Below are 8,079 nucleotides of genomic sequence, written 5' to 3' on the forward strand. Positions count from 1 at the left end.
AGGGTCTTAAATTATCACTTCACTGTCATCTGGGGGCCCCCCCCCCCCCCACCCTCCAAAAAAAAAAAAAAAAAATCCCCTGGGGGATCCCGACCCACAGGTTGAGAACCACTGCTCTAATGACGCGTTTTGATATCTCTCCATTTATCACTGAACCCGCTTCTGATCAGTGCGTCTGACGGGCGAGCTGAGCTGAGGTCTCTCCCCTCGTGCCTTTTCTTGTTAATGGACTTTAATCCTCTTTAGGACGCAGATCTGTGCTCCTAGTCGTGTGCCTCGATAATATATCACTCTGGAATAAACTGGCCTTTATAAGAGATATACGCGTGTGGCCAGGAACGAAATAAATCTATATTTGCCCTGTCATAAAACATTATAATGTATACCTTTAACATTTTACACGCTCTTTTACGCATGGCCTGTTAAAGGACACATATTATTGACTTTATTTAGCCTATTAGGCTATAACGTGCATTTTACAATGCAATGATATTGGATTTGTTGCACATCTGATCACAAATCCAACTGTTGTGCAACAGAGTCATGCTGGAAGTTCTATTCACTGAAGAAAACAATGATATATGTCTCTTATGCTTTAACAATTTACAATACATTTAAGTAAATCGATAGACCTACATTATTATAGTGCTGTTTACAATTTTAATGAGATAGGCAAAAACAAAAAAACATTGGCCAAATAGGTGTCCTGCAAGGCTGCAACACTAAAGATAATGACGAACGAACAGAATGCCCATTAAAGCCGCGTGGCAAAGGCAAACCACACCATGATAATTAATTCAGCCCTGCATTTAAACACACTTTTCAGCATGTCGTCGTCGGCGCAACCGTATTAATTGTAGAACTTCAAAGCATCGCTGTGTTTTTAACCCATCAAGACCTGAGGCCGATTCAAATTCAAATTCAAAATTGTTTTCTAAATCCTAACAGTTTTTTGAAAAACACATGTTTCTACATCAGTGGTGCTCAAACGTTTTCACGTGAAGGTCCCCCAGTCAGAAATATATGTATTTGGCCACGCGCCTCCCCCCCCCCCGCCCCCCCATCTCAAAATATGTTGTTCCAGGGACACCCCTTTAGAAGTAAATATTTGAGTTAAAAAATGTTTGCTTGGAAAAAATATATATATTCAAAGATTTGCACAGATTTTCAAGATTTTTCAAAAATAGCAGATCTACAAGCCCGTAGTGCTGGTGCTATGAGCTTGTAGATATGCTATTTCTGAACAGCCAAATAATGGTTAAAGAGGTTACACAGATCAGATCCTTTACTGGTTGTAATGGGTTAAAAACGTAGGGAAATGATGATGTACACATGTGGTGCCCAATCAACAACATTCTGGAGGATATCATCAGAATGCATGAGCACAAATCCAAGAGGGATGCTGTTGGTGTCGCTGCAGTTTAGTGGCTAAACATTCTTAAAGGCGCCTCAATCATATTTCGCACTTTCTATGCATTAGCAACGATTTCAGCACCCCACCCTCCCTCCCTGAGTGCATGCGCTATAGGGAAAGGCCTGGTGTTTTTATTTATTTATTTCATCATGCACCATTGCAGGCCATAAAGACAGAAAGGAGCACTATCTAGCTCCACAAATATCCTCACAAAAACCTTATTTGGCATATTACAGCGGAGTATTCCATGTTCACATGAGAATAGAATATAAGAACATTTTGCTTGGACTACATTAGTAATTGTTTGTCTAAACAAAAGCTAAAATTATTGATTCACACAATTATTATTATTATTATTTAAAATTGTAATTGTCTCTCTGTATAAATACAAATACATTTTTATTTTCCCCCAATATAGCGTAGCGTAATACTTTCTAATGAGTTACCATCACTTGAAACAACAGCTAACTCCTTCTGCTCCATGTAAACATACACCTTTAGTTCTAAATGCCTTTTCGTTTTAGCCACTGGCTTTGGAATGAATGTGCTGAGAACCTTCTTTGATCAACCTATTCATTCAACATATACCAAAACCCTGCACCAAAAACCCAATGCATTTCTACTATACAGTGTTGATATATGTACATAGCCTGCCATTGCCTAAAAGGTGCTTGTACCTATTAGAGGTGATATAATTAATTATTCTAAGTACCAGGGAACAGAATCAACATAATTGGGCTGATCATTAGAGTGGGGAGAGGAATCAAACAGGCATTATTTGCAATCTTTAAAACATGCTGTGAGTGTTAAGTAGAATTTTACATGGCTGCAGGTAGAAAACTGTTACTTTGAGAGGTAATTGGCTACAGCTAAAGCTCGTCGCCTAATGAGATGACAAGCAGTGTCCTTTATTGCCCATAAACCTAATCATGTCCAGAGTGTCCTTCCAGTGCTAATTATGAGACTATGAATTCCCCTCTACCTGTTTGAAATAGGCTTTGGAACATTATCAAGCCATCAGCAGGCTTAAATGAGTCTGTGCTGCCTGGAAGACAAGACAGACAGAGAGACAGAGAGAGAGAGAGAGCAAGAGAGATGGGAGGGGGAGAATGAGAAAGACGGAGGGGGAAGAGAGAGAGAGAGAGAGAGAGAGAGAGAGAGAGAGAGAGAGAGAGAGCGAGCGAGCACTGGAAGGTGGTGAGTGAATTAAGAGAACATTGCACCCACTGATCACAAGTCAGTCCTGCATGGCTAATACACAGTAAATCCTCTGTGTTAATTTAACCCCAAGACTGTACAAATGTAACCAAATGGACACTTCCGGGTCCAATTGGTTACATTAGCAAATTCTCAGGTTAACTGAACACTGAAGATCTTTTACTGTGAATGATTCAGGAGAACTATATTGAGCAGCAGAAGCTCTGTCGCCTGCAGCCTGGAGGTTGGAGTCCTCCTGGCTGTGCGGCTGGCAGGGTTCTGCCAGGAACTATGAGAGCAGTGAAGGAGGCAGAGCTGATACGACCTGGACCCCAAGGCCTGACTCGGACAAATGCCACAACAGCGTTTGAACCTGTTCAGTCTGCCAGACGTAATCCCCTCATGTGTGAGGGAATGAGCGATTCTAAACGCAGATCTGAGGTTCTGGATGCTTGCCAAGATTTTTCTCCTGCTTTCAAGGGGAAGCTACTTTGACTTATGACGACTTTGTTAATAGAACAGCAGAGGTTAAATGAGGATACGATTTCTTTAAAATTCGTTTTTGGTGTTGCTGTAAATTAGCACATATATACTGTTTTCTGTTATAATATAAAATTTGAATTTAATAAAAACTGTGTAAATTATACATACATACAAATAAATATATTGTTGTGTGCATGTGCGAGAGAGATTTTCTGTCTCTTGCATACACTCCGTCTCTGCACCACAATTCTACCCCCTGATAATACATGAGAAATGTGATTCTCTAAATATTATATTATACTTGGCCACTGGAGAGGACGGTCAAATTTAAAATTTCAACTCAAAAAGCAACTTACAGTATTCTGCTCACTGCAGCTGCGGCTTCTATAATGTGATCTCCATAACCTAAAAGATTCTTCTAGAACCTTAGACACCCCCAAATATCATCATCTTGTATGGAGCAGCTAAAATGCTATAAAACATAAATCTGATTCAGTAATGTCACAATGCTTTATGGATGCAACCCAAGCTAGAAAATGAAATTGTTTGATTCATCCAGCAGTTGAACAGTTTTAACCACTCAGGGATTTAACCCCCAGACATGGTAATGACAGTGATTAGGTGGGTTTGTTTATCAGTAACCTCAAGCTTGTCTGCGGGGTGTCAGAGATCTACGTTAGATGGTGGCTGTATTATCCGTTGCCTTCATTTACTAGGTCCTGTTCCAGTGCTGCAATTCCCAGGGTCCATGGAGAATACAGAATGTTCCACGTTCAAAAGACTTGTCTACCATCTAAATCAGGCTTTGGGGGCAAAAGAATCCAACATGAAAAATACCACGCTCTGCTCAACATTAGTGCACACTAGACCAGGATGTTTTGGGAATATGTTGGTCTCCGTTTTGGATTGTTACTCCTCCCTGTGTATTCTCTAACTGCTATCTACCCACAGGGCAGAGGGGCCTCCGATTGAAAGAAGGCATGAAATTGACATTATACCCTTAAATGCAATGCAGATTTGCAGAGAAAACACAGTAATCCACTGACAATGCTCCAAAATCAAACACCCCCACCACCACCAATCTCTCTCCATTTCTCTCTCTCTCTCTCTCTCTCTCTCTCTCTCTCTCTCTCTCTCTCTCTCTCTCTCTCTCTCGCCTAGATGCAGTTTGTTCTTTCAGGTTTCATCTACTAATTCATTACTTGCATCTTAATGAAATCACTTCACTTTGATTTTAAAAAAAAAAGAAGAAGAAAATGTAAGAGGGTAGTATTTATCACAGAGTCCTTATGCAATGCTGTTATGGTTATGGCCACTGACTCTGGGGAAATGCAACAGATAAAGCACAATTTACACAAATCAATACTGTTCAAATAATTCATGACTGATAGCATGGTATTTTAGCTCCTTACTTGCAGTAGAGAACCGTGTTTTATTTGGCTCCCAGAGGGCAACATGAAAGACTTGGGGAGAGGAGGGGAGAGAATTGGAAATGGGACCGGGGGAGTCTGAATGAGGATAATATGAGGACATTGATCGTTTGGCGTGCAGAGGGCAGCTGAACCTGTGAATAAAGGATAACAAGATTTATGATTTATACATTGTTTGGATGTGTCTGGGCATCTCATGTACATTTCATTACATCAGTGTTACATCATGGTCTTTGTGGGGAAGTGGACCAGAACAAATGGGAAAACACGCCGCTTAAGTGAGGGTATAACTCTTATTGTTCATTGGAGGGCAGAAGATATTTGTAAGAAATAATGGCCTGCGTACCAGTTGCTTTCTGAAGCTGACTTCAATTAGTATCCGTCAATATTGCGCATTTATTGGCAAAATTATTATTGTGCTTGTGACATTGTGTGGCCAAATGAAACCTAAATTGGACAGTGTTAGTCAGCCATGGCTTGTAACAGAAATTAATTTGGCTAATGTGGGAATGGATCAAATTCACCCTTGGCAGGGGAACCATCCCACAGACATGTTAACAACGTCTACGGAGACCAATGAGGTACATTTACAATAAGTGTCTGTTTAAGTGTGTGTGTGAGCGACTGAGCGTGTCTCACCACAGCAGACTATAAGGGGTCCCTCTGGTGTTAGCCGGAGAGCAGCCATTTGACACAGACAGGCTTTTACAGAGTGGCGCTACACTTTCTCAATCATGCAATTAGAGTCTAGTCTACAGAGAGAAAAAGAGAGAGAGAGAGAGAGAGAGAGAGAGAGAGAGAGAGAGAGAGTCTTTCATAGCATGCGATTTATATGGTGGTGTCGAGAAAAAAGAAGTCCTCACTGGATGATGTCATTAGAATTAATTATCTCTGGGATAGATTGACGTAGTCAGACATAGCAGGGTAGAGGTTGCGTAGAGGAGGCAAAGACACAGGGAAAGAAAAGCACGGATGCGCAAGGGAGCGATGAGATACGAAAACCTAAACAAAAACACAGTGAGCAGGACTGTGCACGGAGAGGCAGCGGCGTGTGAGAGGGAGAGAAAAGGGGGGAAGCGAGGATTCATGGGCAAACAGGCGCTCGAGGTTAGGATGCAAACTGGCAGCAGGAGGAGGGAGTGGGTATTTTGAGAGGTGACTCTGTGATTGGACAGGGGTGCCATCTGCAGCTGGACCCTGAAAAGACTCAGCAAATGTCCAGATTTGTCGAGGTAAACCCTGCTGTTCCCCGCCATGGTTTCTCTCATTACCTCACCAAATATGACACGCACGCACGCAAGCAATCTCAGTGTAAACACACCGCAACTCCCTGTAATACTCCAACACAGTGGGTCAATATCTGTGCGTCTATAGATAGTCTGACCAGCAGGTGACATCTAAATCCCAGTTTAAACACCCCAGAACAAAACATTAACACCATTTCACTTGTGTGTGTATTTATACATGTACTGTACACAGGTGTGTGTGTGTGTGTGTGTGTGTGTGTGTGTGTGTGTGTGTGTGTGTGTGTGTGTGTGTGTGTGTGTGTGTGTGTGTGTGTGTGTGTGTGTGTGTTCGTGTGTGTGTGTGTGTGTGTGTGTGTGTGTGTGTGTGTGTGTGTGTGTGTGTGCGCACGCACGCACACTTGTGCATACATGTGCACCCGTGCAAGCTGTCCTCGTAAGAATGATCAGGCTTCCGCCGCAGGCTGTGTCTGTTGGCTGAAGGCAAGCTTTGATGGGCCAAATCACTGTTCTCATCTATCAGACATGTCTATCATTTCACCTCTTTTCATCTCTCTTTCCCTCTTTCTCCCCCAAAGAGGGTGAGGCCAGTGCATCAGTGACTGCAGTGAACCCAGAGAGTCCACTCCTCTGGATGCTGCATTCCCCAGAGCTCCTCTCTCTTACTTAAGTACTTGGACATGTTTGACATCTTAGACAATACACCCCATTTCTGAGCAATTGTGTAGCTTTTTACACTTATGTTCAATTATAATTGGGACAGATATGGGGTGTGGTGATTAACCACTCGACCAAACCAAAGCTTCGTATTAACCAAAGCGTCGTAGCCCAATGCATTGTGTTCTCTGAAGAGAATTGGTGTAGAGGGAAAAAAGGATGGTGCCATGGATAAACCTCTGGGGGACTCCAGTCAACGAAATATAAAGGGTTTACGTAGGAATAAGCAGTAGATAAGGGAATTACATTATTTGCCAATCAAGTTGGATGTTATGAAACCATAAATGTGTCATGTCCTCTCACTGAATAAGTCGCAAAAGAAATCGAGGCGAATGAAAGTAACAGCAGGCCACCATCTCATCGGCACTAAACAGTCACTTTAAATATCTTGTCAGCATTCATCTGCCTCTTTCAGGCATTATATGCACATTACAGGCCTGTAATCAGGTTAATTCTTTACAAATCATCACTGTTCTGACAGAGGATTGTAATGGTTCTGAATGAAAGGTGCTGGGCGGTGTTGGTATTCCCCCTCTAGATAGTCATTATCAACCTCCTAGTTGATGGCTGCTGTAGGCAGAGAGCAGCTGTCAGCATCCATCCATCTCTCCTGTCTGCCTTAACTCGGGACTGATGGAAGGGGAGAAGACCCTCACAAGTCCACAGCAGCCTTACTGGCCGAGAGCAACAATTAATCGAATTCCCTCTCAATTCATTTGACACCCCCTAATCCATAGGTGCAGGTAGCACAGATGTGATCCTGAAAAAAATGTCACATTAAATATAGAATATAACAAATCTGCAATGCGAGTTCCGAATCTTCTCTTTTTCTTTCTCCAATTATAGATATCACCCCACTCACCCCCTCCCCTCTCTCATCTTCTCGCCCATCCATCTTAGCTAACATGGATCTGGGCACTGAGCACATGGTCACATGACATGAATGGATAATCAGGAGGTATTAGTGCGTGTTAATGATCCCGAAGCTGAAAGACGATTCCCCTCTCAATATTAAAGAGATAACACAGCAGAGGAGCAAAAAGCAAATGGCCCTAAGCCTCCAGCTACGCTCCCTCCTAAAGTTGTTTTCCTGGAAAATTAGACGATTGACTAATGGTGTAAATGCTGTTAATTACCGGCGCCAGTACCCCAAACAGTCTTTTCTGCCTGTAACTAATAAGAAATCAATTAGCTAATGAATTGGTCATTAAGTGAAAAGCTAATCTTGGCCAGGGTATTTTTTAATGATGTTCTTTTTTTCTTCTTCTTTTTTTCGCCTATGATCCTGGCTAATTGCCGTTGTCATATGGCGCTCTTAGCTTTCAGCATGCCTAATGAAGCTTCATTAGATCATAACTGGCACTCTTGGAAGATTCGCAGGCAAACCTGCTTCCCAATTATTTTTAATTGCCAGACATTCTGCACAAACAAGTGCTGCAGCACCTTGCGGAACAGGAGAGCTCAGGCTGGCGCTGCCCGCAATTTCTTCATGACTTCATTTGAAGCGATTAGAGCATGGGGCAGGGTCGGCGCAGCGCTGCTGTTGTCTGCGGAGCATCTAAAGAGCCCATCAGCTCGAACCGCTGGAACCCCC

The sequence above is a fragment of the Gymnoscopelus microlampas genome (genome assembly GCF_963454915.1).
Source record: "Gymnoscopelus microlampas genome assembly, chromosome: 17".
NCBI lineage: Eukaryota > Metazoa > Chordata > Actinopteri > Myctophiformes > Myctophidae > Gymnoscopelus > Gymnoscopelus microlampas.